The sequence below is a fragment of the Lathyrus oleraceus genome, unplaced genomic scaffold, assembly GCF_024323335.1.
Source record: "Lathyrus oleraceus cultivar Zhongwan6 unplaced genomic scaffold, CAAS_Psat_ZW6_1.0 chrUn0206, whole genome shotgun sequence".
NCBI classification, from domain to species: Eukaryota; Viridiplantae; Streptophyta; class Magnoliopsida; order Fabales; family Fabaceae; genus Lathyrus; species Lathyrus oleraceus.
This window is the reverse complement of record NW_026112597.1, coordinates 27,074-46,132: the sequence shown is the minus strand read 5'-3', so window position 1 is coordinate 46,132 and position 19,059 is coordinate 27,074. Positions and strand designations below refer to the sequence as shown.

At 36.7% G+C, this 19,059-nt stretch overlaps 1 pseudogene; it reads right to left on the bottom strand.

Annotated features, from left to right (window-relative positions):
* Window positions 1-775: 775 nt before the first annotated feature.
* LOC127112953 (mitochondrial import receptor subunit TOM40-1-like) lies at window positions 776-11,969 on the bottom strand (annotated as a pseudogene).
* Between the last annotated feature and the right edge of the window lie 7,090 nt (window positions 11,970-19,059).

The following is a 19,059-nucleotide window of genomic DNA, read 5'->3' as shown; positions in this document are numbered from 1 at the left end:
AATATTCGGTATAAAGAAAAACAATTGGCATTTACTAAATCAATCAACTTGATAAAACATATATGAAAACATTATGGGTAGAAGAATAACAATTATTGAAAATATTTTTAATATAATATTTTTTGTATTTTGTACTAGTAATTTATTTTAAGTTCTTTTAATATATATATATATATATATATATATATATATATATATATTAAAAGTATAATTTTTTAATATATTTGAATTAAATTGTTTCAATTATATTTTTTATATAATATAAATATGGAATATATTATAGGATTTGATGGAATTCATTTGAGTTTTTGTTGAGTTGTATGAATATTCAAAAGATATAGAAAGTTTAGAAAATAAAAAGGTGTAATATAATATAAAAAAGTAAATAAATCTCATTTAAAAACTCAAAATGAAGATGGATCTTAGTGCTCTTTTATTTGTATATATGTATGTATATAGAGTCCACAACATTTTCCATTCAATATATTATGGATCCGAATTTCAACAAGAGCATGTGCTTAATCAGCTTATTTGAGTGGTATCTAGAGCCTTCTTATGAATACTAGATATCAGTATTAATCGCTTTATTAACTTGATTATTTCTACATAATAAAACTCTTGTATGAATCTGCAAAAACATCCAAATCGCTTTATTAAGTTTGATTAGTATGAATCTGTGAAAACATCCAAATGGTAAACATAATCACCAAATTATGCAAGGACTTTTTTAAGTCATCGCTCTTGAGAAATTGAAAGATATTAGCAAACATGAGCATTATGTTGAAATGAATCTTATAATATGCATGGTCATCTATTATCACTCTACATCTCCCTCCAGGGAAAACATGGCAACAAATTTGAAGTATTTTTAGGCCAACTTGTAGATTAAATGATGTTTGCCGACACAAATGATATATTCCTCCTGTGTTTTCTTTTTCCCAAACAAGTAAAATGAAGCAAGAAAACTTGCTAGGCTAGGCTGGCTAATGAAAAAGGAAATACAACTCTAGTCATGCTATTTTATTCTCCAACAGTCAAACCAAATCCAAATTTGTAGTCTTTTTTCTTGTGATCAAGCTGCAATAAGTAAATATGAAAATCATGTCAAAGAATGATGAATAATCTGATAAAACGTATATGAACAAAGGAAAGCGCTCTGACCTCGGCAGAAAGAATGAAGTTCAGACCCATGTTTAACCGCTCCTCCAAAAATGCAGCACAGACGCCATTGGAATCAACCTTTCCCCTAAGGCGGCACTATAATAACCAACACAAGATGTTGAAACAAGATAAGATGGTTTTTCAACCGGATAAGATGGGTCAAAATTTCATCACAATGAGCAAAGAACTTTAAATGGCCAACTGTGATCCTAATCATCTTTCAAAGGGAGACTTTAAATGGCCAACTATGATCCTAATCAGCTTTCAAAGGGAGACATGGGTGGTAAGTTTCTTCCTCATAATTCACATTGTCTATTACTAAGTGCCGTTTAAAATAAATAAATAGGCATAAAAATTGTGGAATTGTTTAAAATCAGCCGAGGAATGACAAAGCATCACACCAAATATGTAGTACTAAGTACCTGTCAAAGGATCTAGTCATAACCAAAGCTAGCAGTGACGTCTCTTGACATGGAGTTGAAGTTGCATATTAAATCAGTAGCCAGAGAAACCTGCAAGGAAAATTCAATTTAAGAAATAAAAAGGACTAAGAAAAGCACAAATCTACTATGTCATGATTGACTCACCTTATCAGATACCTTCTGAACATAGCTTAGAAGGGCCATTCCAGTGCTGGCAATTTGTCTAGTGGCAACCTGGATGAATACAAGCAATTTGATATATTATGGTAGCCATATAAAATGAATAAAATAAGTAGGTGATAAAAATGGAAACATTGAACACAAAATAAGATAATATGTAGCATATGTTAACAATCCCAGATAGCAGAGCAGATCATCCACAAAAACGATATAGCAGAAAAACGGGATGGCCATTATTCTATACAATGGAGGTTAAGTCAAAATAGGAATAGATGAGGGAGCACTATCACAGCTCTATTCCCACTATTCGTGGTTGCAACAATAAACTGTGATGCAGTGGAAAGTACTGTTGCAGTCAGGGCCCCCACCACACCATGACAGTGCTAATGGTAGCCCTTTGTAGGATAACAATAACTAATACAATTGGATAAGTAGAAGCATACTATATCCGCTTGGTATGTTATCTTTATGATGTACATAATTGTATTATAACAGGAAGAATAGAAAAACAAAATCCTTGAAATTGACTTAGGAAGCAGCATAATGTATAGGGAAGAACATGTATACAAACATCAGATGGGACAACCATAAACTTTAGATAAATAAATAAGTAAGCAGAGGGAAGCAAGCAAGTTGCAGATAATGCATGTAAAAACAAGTCTTAAGTCACCATTACCATTTTATCAGTGTTGTAGCGAGCAGCATAACCAACACCAGACTTCCGATGCTGACCAGTCCAAAATACCTCCCCACCCAATGATAAATGATTGCTGACACTCTGCAAAACAAAAGTCCTAATGTAGGGGATAAAACAGATTGAATGGATTTATTCGCATGTCAATAAATTGTACCACACCGTGCAACAGATTGAATCGGTAGATATGTTTCGGATTAGGGGATAAAACAGTAAAGCTTGTAAACTATTCAGAATAATGATAACTCAAATAGACCTAATGTAGAGATGATCCAATCATCCAATTAGAACACAAGCAATTCTTCATCAACCCATGATAGAAGGAAAAAATTGCACATAACAAACTGAATGTATCTCAAAAAACCTAAGTTGATGGCCTGATGCACAAGTCCATACATTTATATTAGTATACATAAATTGAACTTACTAAGCGATTCATACAAAGAAGAAACTAAGAAATTCTCTCACTCAACAATGACATTGACCGATTGACCATTACATGACTTAAATATGAGCCAAACTACTAAAGTTAAAAGTATTAAAACATTTCTTGAAAATTAAACTGTAGATTTAAAATAACTGTAGAATATATACCACTGTTTAAATAGAAATGTCCACCTTAAAATAACTGTAGATTTAGTTTTCACATAGAATCCTAGTTCTGCACAGTTATAAATTATAACCCTTCTTTTATTTAAAAATTAAACTGTAAATTAAGGAAGTAGAGTAGGTCATTTGTGAATGCTTAATCATACTCAGAACTGATTGTTGACAGTACAATGTCAATCAGTTCAAACAAAACCAGATAGCTGTATGCAAGTAATATATTGTAATAACAAACAAGTTAAGTAATCTAAATGAACTTTTCCTACCTAAATCTCATATAAAACAGGCACTAAAAGAAGAAGAAAAAAAAGAGCAACACATTGGATGCAGATCCCCCTACCTAAATATAACTTGCTCCTAGCAAAGATCCATTTCCAAGTTGAATCTGCTTCCTATAATCCTTTCCCTGAAAAATATAAAAATGAATTATTAAATAAGGAAACTACTTGAGAACAATTTGCATGCATAGTCAGAGAAAGTTCCACTAAGAAACTACCAAAACAATATATGCCAATAGAAATATAATAGTTAATGGACAACTAGTAGATGAGGGCATCAAATGAAATAATCTAGATTCTAAAAATAAAAACTAACAGACCTTGTAATCGAAGTTGACAATCCCTTGCGACGCATGTGGCTCACTTGATAGCTATAAAAAAGCAAGAAAGTAGAGTGGTCATTTCAGCCTTTTCACAATTTTTTTACAATTTACAAAATTAAAAGGAAGTATATACAAATACATATTATTGACATGCGTAAGAAACATAAGTTGGTTAGCTAAAAACCTTATTATTGATGTTAGCATCTACAGAAGTAATCAAGTCAAATTTTGAATGGGATGCAATACTATCCACTTGCTTGACCTCAAAAACAGCCGATACAATAGCTTAGTATTCAAATTCTTCTTGCTCGGCTGAATGAATGTTGACAGTTTTCTTTCTCTATAATTGAGTGGCTTCATCCTTTAATTGAGAAGATTCTGCATAAAATGGAAGAACATATTTTTTTAATAATATGAGAAAGAGATCAATATGATTGAAATGAAAATTAAACATCAATTAATCCACAATCATAGTGAAGATAGAGCAACACAATTCAAAAAATAAAATGAAACAAAGTTTATCAAACACAATAACATATAAGAAATTCATTTATCAGGAACATACCAAAAGAGGGGAAAATAAAAACAAGTCAAGATGAATGTGGATCATCAAATACAGTGATTAAAACAGAACAACAACGCCATACAATGAGAGTTGGATATAAAGAATATGAGTTACTGAGATTGCGAAGGAGTTCTTACACATAGCAACAATGGCGCAAGTTTCATAAAAACAAATAAACAACGAAAAACTCTTATCTATAATTTTCAGAGCAACAGGTTCTTCGCTAGGGTTTTTCATCACTTATGTGGGAGAAATAAAACTACGTATTGGAAAATATACTCAGCTGGATTGGGCGGGTATGGGTACCGCCGGTTGCTTCTCCATAAACCGAACCGCCCATTACAATCCACCACAGGCCGCACTGTTGGGCTTGTCAAACCGCTGGCCCGTTTGAAACTGCGCTTTTTGGTTTCTATTTTTCGGTTTTTGCGGATTGGGCCGGTTGACGGTTTCTTGTCCAGCCCTAGTTATAAATACTTAATTTCCTCCACCACATATGTGTCAAATATTTCCATATTTATAATATGTTGATTATTAATTTTGCAGATTTTTTCCTTCAACTTTAGCATGGGCGTTAACAGAGATATTTACATTATAATTTTAATTTTATATTTATACTTCTACAATTCAATAGAATTCACTTTTATATTTAAGTTAAAGTCTTTTGTTTTTTCACGAGCAAATCCTCAAATCCTCCTTTCTACATCTACTTGATTGCAGTTGGCGGCATTATAGTATTTTTTATTTTTTTTATTGTTATTATTCGTCTATAGAGATTTTATAGACATCGATATCTTATTCGAATAATCCAAGAGAGAATTAGTAAGAAGAGGCGCCAGATGCATTGGCGCACATGCATTGGGCCTCATGAAGAGGCGCCAATGTGTATGGTGTAACACCCTTTTTTCTACCCCAAAATACTTAACATATAATCAGAGTAAATAAGCACCCGTATAAACATAAGGGCCTCACATCGACGTTTTCAAAAACTAAAAGCTTTCAAAAACCAACATCATTCATCATCGATATACAACACACCTGGTCATATAAAATAGCACATTTCAATTATCATGAATATCCAAGAATATGCGTTCGCAGCGGAAAATAATGAATACTCATGTATTTCATAACATGATCCATGTCCCATACCATGATCATCTCTCAATAATCACCTCAAGATAAAATAAACCAAGTAATAACATAATGCATATCCAAATAAGATATGAGTTCAATACTACTAATCTACCCAGTGTTACATGACCAGAGCATTGACTCATTGCCTAGTCTTCAAACTAAAATACGGAAACTCTCCGGCTAATCTCGAGCGAGCTATCGTCCACTTACTTCAGCAATACTACTCTGGAGTATCTGCACGATACCCATGTAAAGGTAACATTCAAACAGAAAGGGTGAGAATTCAAATCATTATGAAAAAGTATAATCAGGCACAATGATTAAATCAACAATTAACGGAATTCATCACACCTCGTATCATCATGTCAATAACATTAATCCACATTTATTTCATATGTTTCAAACATACATCAAAACTCAAGGAGTTAATATTAAAATTCAATGCTATATTCTCAAATATACACATAACCACAATTATCACATAATCACATATTTCACCAAGTTATGCATCCAAACATCACCAAATTCAATTACCATATCTCGAACACACATCACAATCACATAAATACATACATTCAATTATCACATAACTCTAATGTGACTCAATGCAAGACATGTGACTCTATGCATGTGGTACCTCAATGTGAACCCAACGTTTCACCGCTTTCCGATTCAATATCTAAAATCCAAGCCACGCTTCCGATCCGGACAAGATCAAAGCCACTACCACGCCTATTTCCAATTAAGGATCAACGTGTGCTACGTCTATTTCCAATTAAGGATCACCGTCTACTACCACACATATTTCCAATTAAGGATCAACGTGTGCTACATCTACCATGCCTATTTCCAATTAAGGATCAATGTGTGCTACATCTACCACGCATATTTCCAATTAAGGATCAACGTGTGCTACCATGTGAACCCACAGTTTCACCGCTTCCACTATGAAGCCAACCATGCCATGAATGAATGCACACATACCAACACATATGCAATTAAGATCATCTTTACCATCTTAACATTCCTCATATCAACATAATTCAACTCTATGAATTATCCACCAATGGTACATATACACATTCATAACAATATATCATTCACAAATATAGGCTAATTATCAAATACACATAATTAGATTTCATTCCAATGAATACAACTTTTAAAATCTCAATTTTTCATTTTTCAAATAGTGGTAACCGGTTAATGCTTGGTGAGTAACCGGTTAACACAAAACAGAGCAAGTAACCGGTTAACGCTCGGTGAGTAACCGGTTAACATAAAACAGAAACAAATTCCTGCGCAGATTTTCAAGCAAGTAACCGGTTAACGCTCGGTGGGTAACCAGTTAACACAAAAACAAAATCAACAGATTTTTAAGCAAGTAACGGGTTAACGCTCGGTGGGTAACCGGTTAACACAAAAACAGAATCACATATTTTTAAGCAAGTAACCGGTTAACGCTCGGTGGGTAACCGGTTAACATAAAACAGAATCAGAATTTTCTATGTTTTTCATCGTTTGAGGACCTTCGGACCTCCGATTTCGATTCCGTAAAAAGATACACGTTCAGAAAATTATGACTCATACAATATAACATTAGTTTACAATTTTAACACAATCCAATCACCAAAAATCGAGAATATTCATCAATACCTAACAATTCCAAAACCATGCAATTTAAGGATTTCAACCTACACATGTTTCTACCCATTGACCCAATCATACTAACCCATAATACTAAGGATTCCCCCCTTACCTCTTCAATTTGATGGAAACCCTAGCTTCTCTTTTGTTCTTCCCCTCTTCTCCTTACTTTTCCTCTTCTCTTTCTCTATTTTTGTCAAATGATCAAATGAATCATATTCTCCCTCTCCTCTTACTATTTATATTAGTATTCTATTTGGGTTTAAAGCATAATACATCTAATTTAATTAATAGGCCCAATAAAACATAATATTTAAATATCTCTATTTAATTCAAATAATTTAAATCAACCCAACATACACACTAAGTTAATTAATATAATTATTTAATTATATCTCATATCAACTAAATAATTAATTAACACACCAAATTAATTAATATAATCAATTATTATACTACCTAACAACCAATTAGTTACTTAACACTCCAAATAAATAAATAAAATATAATAATAATAATATAAGAAACAATACTAAAAATTGGGTTGTTACAACTCTCCCCCACTTAAAAGATTTTCGGCCTCAAAAATTTACCTCAAACGAACAACTCCGGATACGATTCCTTCATCTTATCCTCGAGTTCCCAAGTAATATTGCCATTGGCGACTCCGCCCCATATCACTTTCACCAAAGAAATCTCCTTACCACGAAGCTTCTTCACTTCTCGATCTTCAATTCGCATAGGTGATGTATCGACCGTCAAATTATCCCTCACTTGAACATCATCTAATGGAACAACATGCGATGGATCCGCGATGTACCTTCTCAATTGAGACACATGGAACACATCATGAAGATTAGAAAGTGACGGTGGTAATGCAATCCGATATGCCACTTCACCTACCCTCTCGGAAATCTGATAAGGACCAATGAAACGCGGCGTCAACTTACGCGACTTCAAAGCTCTACCAACACCTGTTATTGGCGTAACTCGAAGAAACACATGCTCATCTTTCTCAAACTCAAGAGCTTTCCTCCTCTTATCATGATAACTCTTTTGACGACTCTGAGAAGCCTTCATCTTCTCTTGAATCATCTTAATCTTATCTGTAGTCTCTTGAATCAACTCGGGTCCAACCACAACACTCTCTCCCGATTCGTACCAACATAAAGGAGTTCTACACCTTCTACCATAAAGAGCCTCAAAAGGTGTCGTTCCATTACTCGAATGGAAACTGTTGTTATACGTAAACTCGATCAAAGGCAAGAAATTATTCCAATTTCCTCCTTGTTCCAAAACACAAGACCTTAAAAGATCTCCAAGTGACTGAATAGTCCTCTCCGTTTGACCATCAGTTTGCGGATGATATGCCAAACTCAAACGCAACTTCGTACCCAAAGCACTTTGCAAACCTTCCTAAAATCTCGAAGTGAACCTCGGATCTCTATCCGAAACAATGCTCGACGGAATACCATGCGAACATACAATCCTTTCGATGTACAACTTAGCAAGTCTCTCCATCAAATAGTCCATCCTCATCGGAATAAAATGAGCACATTTCGTCAACCTGTCCACAACGACCCAAATCGCCTCACAATTACTCGATGTTCTCGGCAAATCCGAAACAAAATCCATATAGATACTATCCCACTTCCACTCGGGAATAGATAACGGTTGCATCAAACCAGACAGCTTTTGATGTTCAATCTTTGACTTTTGACAAGTCAAACATGAATACACAAATTCCGCTACATCCTTCTTCATACCTTGCCACCGAAACATCTTTCTCAAGTCTTGATACATTTTAGTAGCACCAGGATGAATACTCAAACCACTTCTATGCCCTTCCTCAAGAATCCTCTTTCTCAAATCCGCAACATCCAGAACACAAACTCGATCACGACACCTCATGATACCATTCTCATCAATCCTAAAGTCACCACCTTTGTCTTGATTAATCAATGTCATAACATCGACTAATTTCAAATCTGACTTCTGACCTTCTCTAATTTCGTCAAGAATGCCACACGTAAGCTTCAACATACCAAGCTTAACACACGAAGACGTCGCTTCACAAACCAAACTCAAATCTCTAAATTGCTCCAACAATTCAAACTCTCGAATCATCAACATAGACATGTGCAATGACTTCCTACTCAATGCATCAGCTACAACATTCTCCTTTCTAGGATGATAATTCAAACCAAAATCATAATCTTTCAAGAATTCCAACCATCTCCTTTGCCTCATATTCAATTCTTTCTGATCGAACAAGTACTTCAAACTCTTGTGATCACTAAACACATCAAATCTCGATCCAAACAAATAATGTCTCCAAAGCTTCAACACAAACACAACGGCGGCCAACTCTAAATCATGCGTCGGATAATTCCTCTCATGAACTTTAAGTTGCCTTGAAGCATAAGCTACCACTTGCCCTTTTTGCATCAAAACACCTCCCAAACCATACAAAGAAGCATCACAATACACAACGAAAGTTTCTAACGGATCCGGTAAAATCAAAATAGGAGCCGTAGTCAATCTTCTCTTAAGCTCTTGAAAATTCCCTTCACACTACGAAGTCCAAATGAAAGCTTGACCTTTCCTAGTCAACTGCGTCAATGGTGACGAAAACTTAGAAAATCCTTCAATGAACTTCCTATAATAACCAGCCAAACCAAGGAAACTTCGAATCTCAGCAACAAACTTAGGAGCTTCCCACTAAGATACAGCCTCAATCTTCGTAGGATCCACAGAAATACCACCACTCAAAATCACATGTCCAAGAAAACTTACTTCACTCAACCAAAACTCACATTTAGAGAGCTTAGCAAACAACTTCCTCTCTTTCAACACCGATAACACAACCTTCAAATGCTCGGCATGATTCTCTTTACTCTTGGAATAAATCAATATATCATCGATGAACACAACAACAAACTTATCCAGATAATCATGAAAATTTCTATTCATATACTCCATAAATACACCAGGTGCATTAGTCACACCGAAAGGCATCACGGAGCACTCGTAGTGACTGTACCTTGTCCTAAAAGCAGTCTTTTGTATATCCTCAGCCTTTACACGAATCTGATGATACCCAGACCTCAAACCAATTTTGCTAAACACACAAGCTCCAACCAGCTGATCCATCAGATCGTCAATCCTCGGAAGTGGATACTTGTTCTTAATCGTCACTTTATTCAGTTGTCTATAATCAACACATAATCTCATAGAACCTTCTTTCTTCTTGACCAACAGAACAGGTGCACCCCACGACGACACACTAGGACGAATAAACCTCTTCTCGAGTAAGTCTTCAAGTTGACTCTTCAACTCTTTCAACTCAGAAGCAGACATTCTATAGGGAGCCATCGATACAGGACTAGTTCTAGGGACTAAATCAATCGAAAACTCAACCTCACGTTCCGGCGGTAAATCACTTATATCTTCCGAAAATACCTCCGCAAACTCACAAACTATTGGCAATTCTTCAATCGTCTTCTTCTCACGAATATCCAAAGTTGCCAACAACATAAACAACTCTGCACCATCTTGCACCGATTCATCAACTTGCTTAGCAGACACACACCAATCTTCCTGAGCACCAACCTCAGGAAAAATAACCGTCTTCTCGAAACAGTTGATATACACCCGATTAACTTCTAACCAATTCATACCCAAAATCACATCAAGTTGCTCTAAAGGAAGACAAACTAAATCAATTCCAAAATCCCTACCAAAGATACTCAACGGACAATTCAAACACGCATAGGAAGTAGAAACAGAACCCATAGCAGGTGTATCAATAACCATACTTCTACGCATATCAGATAATATAAGATTCAATCTCTTAGCACAATCCAAAGAAATGAAAGAATGTGTTGCACCGGTATCAATAATGGCAATCAAAGGTGTACCATTAATAAAGCACGTACCTTGGATTAGCCTATCATCGGTAGTGGCCTCCGCACCAGACAATGTAAACACCTTTCCTTTCGCTTGCTCCTTCTTCGGCTTATCACATTTGGTACTAATGTGACCTTTCTCACCACAATTGAAACAAGTCACGCTCGAACCAACTCCACACTGGTTTGCTCTGTGACCACTCTTGCCACAATTGAAACACGTCACAGGATCCCTACTACAATCCATAGCACGATGACCTTCAAAGCCACATTTGAAACACTTAAGTGGAGTAGAAGATCCTCCCCCACTTGGCTTCTTTCCAAAACCAGATTGTCTCCTTCTGTCATCATACGGTTTCCCACGATCTTGGTTTTTCCCCTTCAAACTCTTGTAGACAGAAGCACTCTCTCTACTATCCTCATCATAAATCCGACTCTTGTTAACCAACTCCGCAAAACGAGTAATCTGTTGGTAACCAATGGCCTTCTTGATATCATGTCTCAAGCCATTCACAAACTTCAAGCATTTAGATCTCTCAGCATTAGCAGTATTGTAATGAGGACAATACTTGGTAAGCTCCTGAAATCTAGCAGCATATTCCGCAACAGTACCATTTCCTTGCTTCAATTCTAGGAACTCCACCTCTTTCTTCCCACGACAATCTTCCGGAAAATAGTTCTCCAAGAAGACATCATGGAAAAGAGCCCAAGTAACCTCAATGATGTCTTCTTCGAACCTCTGAAGAGTGTTATTCCACCAATCTTCAGCTTCCTTCTCAAGCATATGGGTACCAAACTGCACCTTCTGAGCATCTGTACAGTTCATGACTCTGAAGATCTTCTCAATTGCCTTCAGCCAAGCTTGAGCTTTCTCAGGTGCATGCTCACCCTCAAAAACAAGAGGATTGTTCCGCTGGAATCTCCCCAAAGCACGGAATTCATCATCATCTCCGTTTCGGTTACCAGCATTCGCTTGATGGATCTGACCCATGGATTCAGCCAACATCCTCTGCGCCTCAGCAATTGCATCGTCATTCCTGCCTGCAACCATCGTCCTGAATAGCCCGAACAAACAGTATCGATTGTGTCAGATACACAAATCAAATACCACGGAATGGAAAACCCTAACGACTATTGACCAACTGGTCGACCAGACTCTGATACCACTAATGTAACACCCCTTTTTCTACCCCAAAATACTTAACATATAATCAGAGTAAATAAGCACGCATATAAACAAAAGGGCATCACATCGACGTTTTCAAAAACTAAAAGCTTTCAAAAACCAACATCATTCATCATCGATATACAATACACCTGGTCATATAAAATAACACATTTCAATTATCATGAATATCCAAGAATATGCGTTCGCAGCGGAAAATAATGAATACTCATGTATTTCATAACATGATCCATGTCCCATACCATGATCATCTCTCAATAATCACCTCAAGATAAAATAAATCAAGTAATAACATAATGCATATCCAAATAAGATATGAGTTCAATACTACTAATCTACCCAGTGTTACATGACCAGAGCATTGACTCATTACCTAGTCTTCAAACTAAAATACGAAAACTCTCCGGCTAATCTCGAGCGAGCTACCGTCCACTTACTTCAGCAATACTACTCTGGAGTATCTGCACGATACCCATGTAAAGGTAACATTCAAACAGAAAGGGTGAGAATTCAAATCATTATGAAAAAGTATAATCAGGCACAATGATTAAATCAACAATTAACGGAATTCATCACACCTCGTATCATCATGTCAATAACATTAATCCACATTTATTTCATATGTTTCAAACATACATCAAAACTCAAGGAGTTAATATTAAAATTCAATGCTATATTCTCAAATATACACATAACCACAATTATCACATAATCACATATTTCACCAAGTTATGCATCCAAACATCACCAAATTCAATTACCATATCTCGAACACACATCACAATCACATCAATACATACATTCAATTATCACATAACTCTAATGTGACTCAATGCAAGACATGTGACTCTATGCATGCGGTACCTCAATGTGAACCCAACGTTTCACCGCTTTCCGATTCAATATCTAGAATCCAAGCCACGCTTCCGATCCGGACAAGATCAAAGCCACTACCACGCCTACTTCCAATTAAGGATCAACGTGTGCTACGTCTATTTCCAATTAAAGATCACCGTCTACTACCACGCCTATTTCCAATTAAGGATCAACGTGTGCTACATCTACCACGCCTATTTCCAATTAAGGATCTACGTGTGCTACATCTACCACGCCTATTTCCAATTAAGGATCAACGTGTGCTACCATGTGAACCCACCGTTTCACCGCTTTCATTATGAAGCCGACCATGCCATGAATGAATGCACACATATCAACACATATGCAATTAAGATCATCTCTACCATCTTAACATTCCACATATCAACATAATTCAACTCTATGAATTATCCACCAATGGTACACATACACATTCATAACAATATATCATCCACAAATATAGGCTAATTATCAAATACACACAATTAGATTTCATACCAATGAATACAACTTTTAAAATCTCAATTTTTCATTTTTCAAACAGTGGTAACCGGTTAACGCTTGGTGAGTAACCGGTTAAAACAAAACAGAGCAAGTAACCGGTTAACGCTCGGTGAGTAACCGGTTAACATAAAAAAGAAACAAATTCCTGCGCAGATTTTCAAGCAAGTAACCGGTTAACGCTCGGTGGGTAACCGGTTAACACAAAAACAGAATCAATAGATTTTTAAGCAAGTAACAGGTTAACACTCAGTGGGTAACCGGTTAACACAAAAACAGAATCACAGATTTTTAAGCAAGTAACCGGTTAACGCTCGGTGGGTAACCGGTTAACGTAAAACAGAATCAGAATTTTCTATGTTTTTCATCGTTGGAGGACCTTCGAACCTCCGATTTCGATTCCGTAAAAAGCTACACGTTCAGAAAATTATGACTCATACAATATAACATTAATTTACAGTTTTAACACAATCCAATCACCACAAATCGAGAATATTCATCAATACCTAACAATTCCAAAACCATGCAATTTAAGGATTTCAACCTACACATGTTTCTACCCATTGACCCAATCATACTAACCCATAATAATAAGGATTCCCCCCTTACCTCTTCAATTTGATGGAAACCCTAGCTTCTCTTTTGTTCTTCCCCTTTTCTCCTTACTTTTCCTCTTCTCTTTCTCTATTTTTGTCAAATGATCAAATGAATCATATTCTCCCTCTCCTCTTACTATTTATATTAGTATTCTATTTGGGCTTAAAGCATAATACATCTAATTTAATTAATAGGCCCAATAAAACCTAATATTTAAATATCTCTATTTAATTCAAATAATTTAAACCAACCCAACATACACACTAAGTTAATTAATATAATTATTTAAATATATCTCATATCAACTAAATAATTAATTAACACACCAAATTAATTAATATAATCAATTATTATACTACCTAACAATCAATTAATTACTTAACGCTCCAAATAAATAAATAAAATATAATAATAATAATATAAGAAACAATACTAAAAATTGGGTTGTTACATATGGCGCCTGCATGGCCCTCCAAGAGGAGGCGCCAATGTGTGTGGCGCCTGCATGGCCCTCCAAGAGGAGGCGCCAGAGGCAATGGCGCCTGTGTGTGTTTGTGTGCAAGGCGCTAATTTTTGTGGCGTCTGTGTGTGTGTGTGTGTGTGTGTGTGTGTGTGTCATGTGGGTGCCAATTCAATTGGCGCCTACGTATTTTGTCCAATTCATCTGCCGTCTCTATAAATACCATCCCCTTGCATACAATTATTTTCACTCAAATTCATCTCCTAGTCTAGTTCAACCATTGATTTTAATTTTCTTTGTTTCAACAATGTCTGCATACATTCAGAAACGAAATGCTGATGTAATATTTTCTGCCGTTGCGACTCCGATACAGGTTCGACTTTGGAACACAGATACGTTTGAACGTCTTAATCGGACGTTGTACAGTTGGTTAGAGGGAGAAATTGGAGAGGGTGAACGGATTAGAAGAATACAATGGCTTGTGTCCACGTTCAACCAAAACGGAGAAGTGCGCGAATGAGTGGATATTAAAACCGACCAAGACGCTCGTAGGATGATGCAGTACATGTTCAAAATTATTTTGATGGTTGTAATCGCATAGTTTTTGTATTCTAGTTGTTTTAATTGTTTGTGTTATTTTTTATGAACAACTGTCTTTTCGTCACAGACGTCTACTATGAAGTAAAATTAATTTTCCATATATTGCAACAGAGGTACTTTGAAATAAATTTAAGTTTCCATATATAGCAACAAAGGTACATTTGAATTTATCTGGTTATGCTCGTTCCAACACTATGACAGTTATTACGATTGTGACCTAGTTGACGACATGAACTACATAGTCTAACCATTTTGTTCGCCGTATCGATTTCGGTTTGAATCCGGGTGCTGTTAGGGCGACCCTTTTTCTTCCTTCGCATAACTTCGTTGTGCCACACGATGTCCCCTTGATATTCTGGCCAATAATCCTCTTTTGCCACTACCGAAAAACTAATTTTATAAACATTTGAAAGGCTGGCGACTTTGTAAACTTCAGATAGCAAGTAGGATGGATCCCTTCGAACCTTTGAGCATGCCGCAATGATATGGGAGCAGGGGGTACAAAAGGCTTGGAACCTTCCACAGTCGCACTAACCTCTATCTAATTTGACTCTGTACTGTCTCATTGGCATGCCCTCATTGTGATCCATGGACTCGGCAACACTAAACCAACCTTTAGTTCAGTCAAATACCGTAACCACGTGTGTGTTTGCTTTGGCAGCTTCATGTCTGATGAATTTCATTGAAGCATCACTGAACAACTGTCCAGATTACAACACGGAACTCCACTTTGAGCGTCTGGTTTCAAAAAAGGCCCCTAGCCTGAAATATGTAGCTTGCACCAAAGCGATTATTGGTAGGTTACGAATTCCTTTGAAGACGGAGTTCATTGATTCCACAAGATTTGTTGTCATGTGGCCCCAACGTTGTCTGCTGTCGTATGCCCTAGTCCACTTCTCCAACGGAATACTATCGATCCACCGAACCGCATCTTCGTTCGACAATCTTATTTCCTCGCGGTAGTGTTTGAAAAAAGGTTCTGTTAATGCGTAACCTGCATTGACAACCTTCTTACGCAACATCTGATCTTTGATTTCCCGCATGAAATTCTGAGCAATATGTCTAATACAAAACACATGCGCCGAATGAGGATTTTGCCAGCCATTGTCAATGTTATTATATGCACTAATGATTGAGGGGTGTCTATCAGAGATCAAACACAAGTAAGGCTGAGGTGCAACGTGCAATCGGAGATTTCTTAGGAAAAAACTCCATCCCTCAGTAGTCTCCCCTTCAACTAGGGCAAAGGCGATCGAAAAAATATTGTTGTTCCCATCTTGTGCCACTGCCATCAGTAACGTTCCTTTGTATTTTCCATACAACCATGTATCATCAATTTGTATAATTGGTTTACAGAAAGAAAAACCTATGATACACGGTTGATACGCCCAAAATAGACGGTGAAATATTCTATTTCCAACAGCACACGTACCATCTGGTGTATATGCGGGCAATGTTTCCATCTTGAAAATTTTCCCAAGAGCATAGTGTTTTAGAGCCAACGGGTATTTTGGAAGTTGCTTGTAAGATTCCTCCCAATTGCCAAACACTTTTTCAACAGCTTTTGTTCTAGCTATCCATGCCTTCCCATATGATGGTGCGTACTCGTACTCTGCCCTAATATGCGAGATTCCTTTAACGACGGATTATCGCCAATAACAGACAATATTTCATCGCATATTAGCTGAGAGCTTAATTTACGATGATCCTGCATTGGGTTTGTCAGCATGCATGTGTGATCTGGACCCATTGATCCAATCTCCCAAGACTCGCTCCTCTTCCGGTACGAAGCTGACAACTTAAAAAGGAAGTGCTCATTCGAACAATAAACTTTATACCTCGATGCGTTAGTTCTGTCTACTCTGAAATCTGTTGCTAGTTGTATGTGGAATTTCTTAATGGCTTTTACACATTCCTCTTTTGTGCGAAATTTGTCTCCTTGTTTCAGAGATCCTTGCATTTGCACGTAAGGATTGTACCATACATCTGCCGAAGGTTCATCTGAAACCAAATTTAACCTTGTCATGTGTTGGGGTGGGCAATATACATGACTTGCTGGTATTGGCTCCTCTTCCTCTTCAGCGTTCACCATCGAATCAACCATGATCTCAGGTTCCTCTTCTTCATCGTCTGGAACATTCACCTCAGCTTGTTCGTCATCAGTCTCACAAAACACTCGTGTTGTTGATGTGGTAATATATACAACTCTATATTGTTGTAACCGGAATGTTCGTGACTGCCAAACATATGCTGAACATCATCATCATCTCGAATCTTCTTTTGATAAAATTTTACCTGGTTTTCTGTAAAACAAACTGGATTTTTATAGATGATCTGACCCACATTATTGCACTGCAATTTCTTTTCTATTCTTTGTTTCAGATGTGAAAAATTTGATCGCCGATTTAGTATAAACGGAGTCACCTCTGTGTTTCGGAAACAAAAACCGAACAACTGATGATCAAATATTTCACCTTCGAAATGTGCACTGGTCATATAATGTTGTGTGGAAGACATTGTGTTGAATGGAATTGAAATTGAATGCATTGCTAAGTTGTTCAACTGCACAACATAAATAGTTGGTCATTGGTAAGTTGGTCAATGCATTGATAATTTGGTAATTGTTTGTACAGACTTGACCATGCATGCAGTTGAAGGAATCCAGCACGCAGAGAAAAGATTGAAAAGAATACACAAGCGCCAGGGAATCAAAGAATCTTTGATGTCTGTGCCCTAAGATTCCAACCTAGGCGCCCATTCCCTAGGCGCCATAAAGTAACTGAGGCGCCAAAGGCTTGGGCGCCCCTTCACAAAACAAGACAAAGACGCCACTAGGAAGGGCGCCCCTTCCAATTGCCTTATACTAAGGCGCCAAGAGGAAGGGCGCGTCTTCCTTGCATGTGAGAAATCACATGTAGGCGCCAAACTCAAGGGCTCCTCTTCCCTTGCATGTGATTTCTTCACATGCGCCAAGAAGATTCCTCACATGCTCTTCCATGCTGAATTTTGTCATTCTTGTCTCCTCTTGCCTTTCCATGCAACCAATCACACTCTTTTTAGGTTTCCAAACCTACTCACTCATTCATCTATAAATAGTCTCTCATATCAACAATATCAAATCATCTTCATCAATACTCAAGTATTTTCTTCTACCACATTTCTTTCATCTACCAAACTCAAGCTTTGCAAATTCAAATCATGTCTTTGTTGACTATGGGCGATGAACACAAAGGCACAATCGAGAATATATCGGCATTTGTATGTTATCTCTCTCTCTTTTAGTTACTATTTCTGGATTACTTCTAATACACATCTTCTTTGTGTTATACCTTTGTAATCTCTCTCTTTTTAGTTTCTATTTTAGGATTACTTCTTATACATATCTTCTTTGTGTTATACCTTTGTAATCTCTCTCTTTTTAGTTTCTATTTTAGGATTACTTCTTATACATATCTTTTTTGTGTTATACCTTTGTAATCTCTCTCTTTTTAGTTTCTATTTTAGGATTACTTATTATAGATGTGTGTTTGTTGAGTATGTATTTCTTCTTCTAATTGTATTTTCTTATTTTTTTGTTATTAGGATCCAAAGCGGCTTAGATGCCGTGTACATGAATATGTACCCCACGATCCTTTAATAGAACCATATATTAGAGGATGTGGATTTAGAAATCTACTAAACATTGTTTCGTACTCGGTGGACTACAAGTTCATTTTGGATTTGTTGGAGAGGTGGAGACCCGAGACCCACACATTTCACATTCCGATTGGTGGGTGTACCGTCACACTTGAGGACGTGTACATGTTGTTGGGTCTTCGTATAGACAGAAAGGCAGTGAATGGGCAAGTTAACCAAGACAACAATATATGCAATGAATTACTGGGTGCCCCTTTGTTAGACGACGAAACTGAGGGAGACACA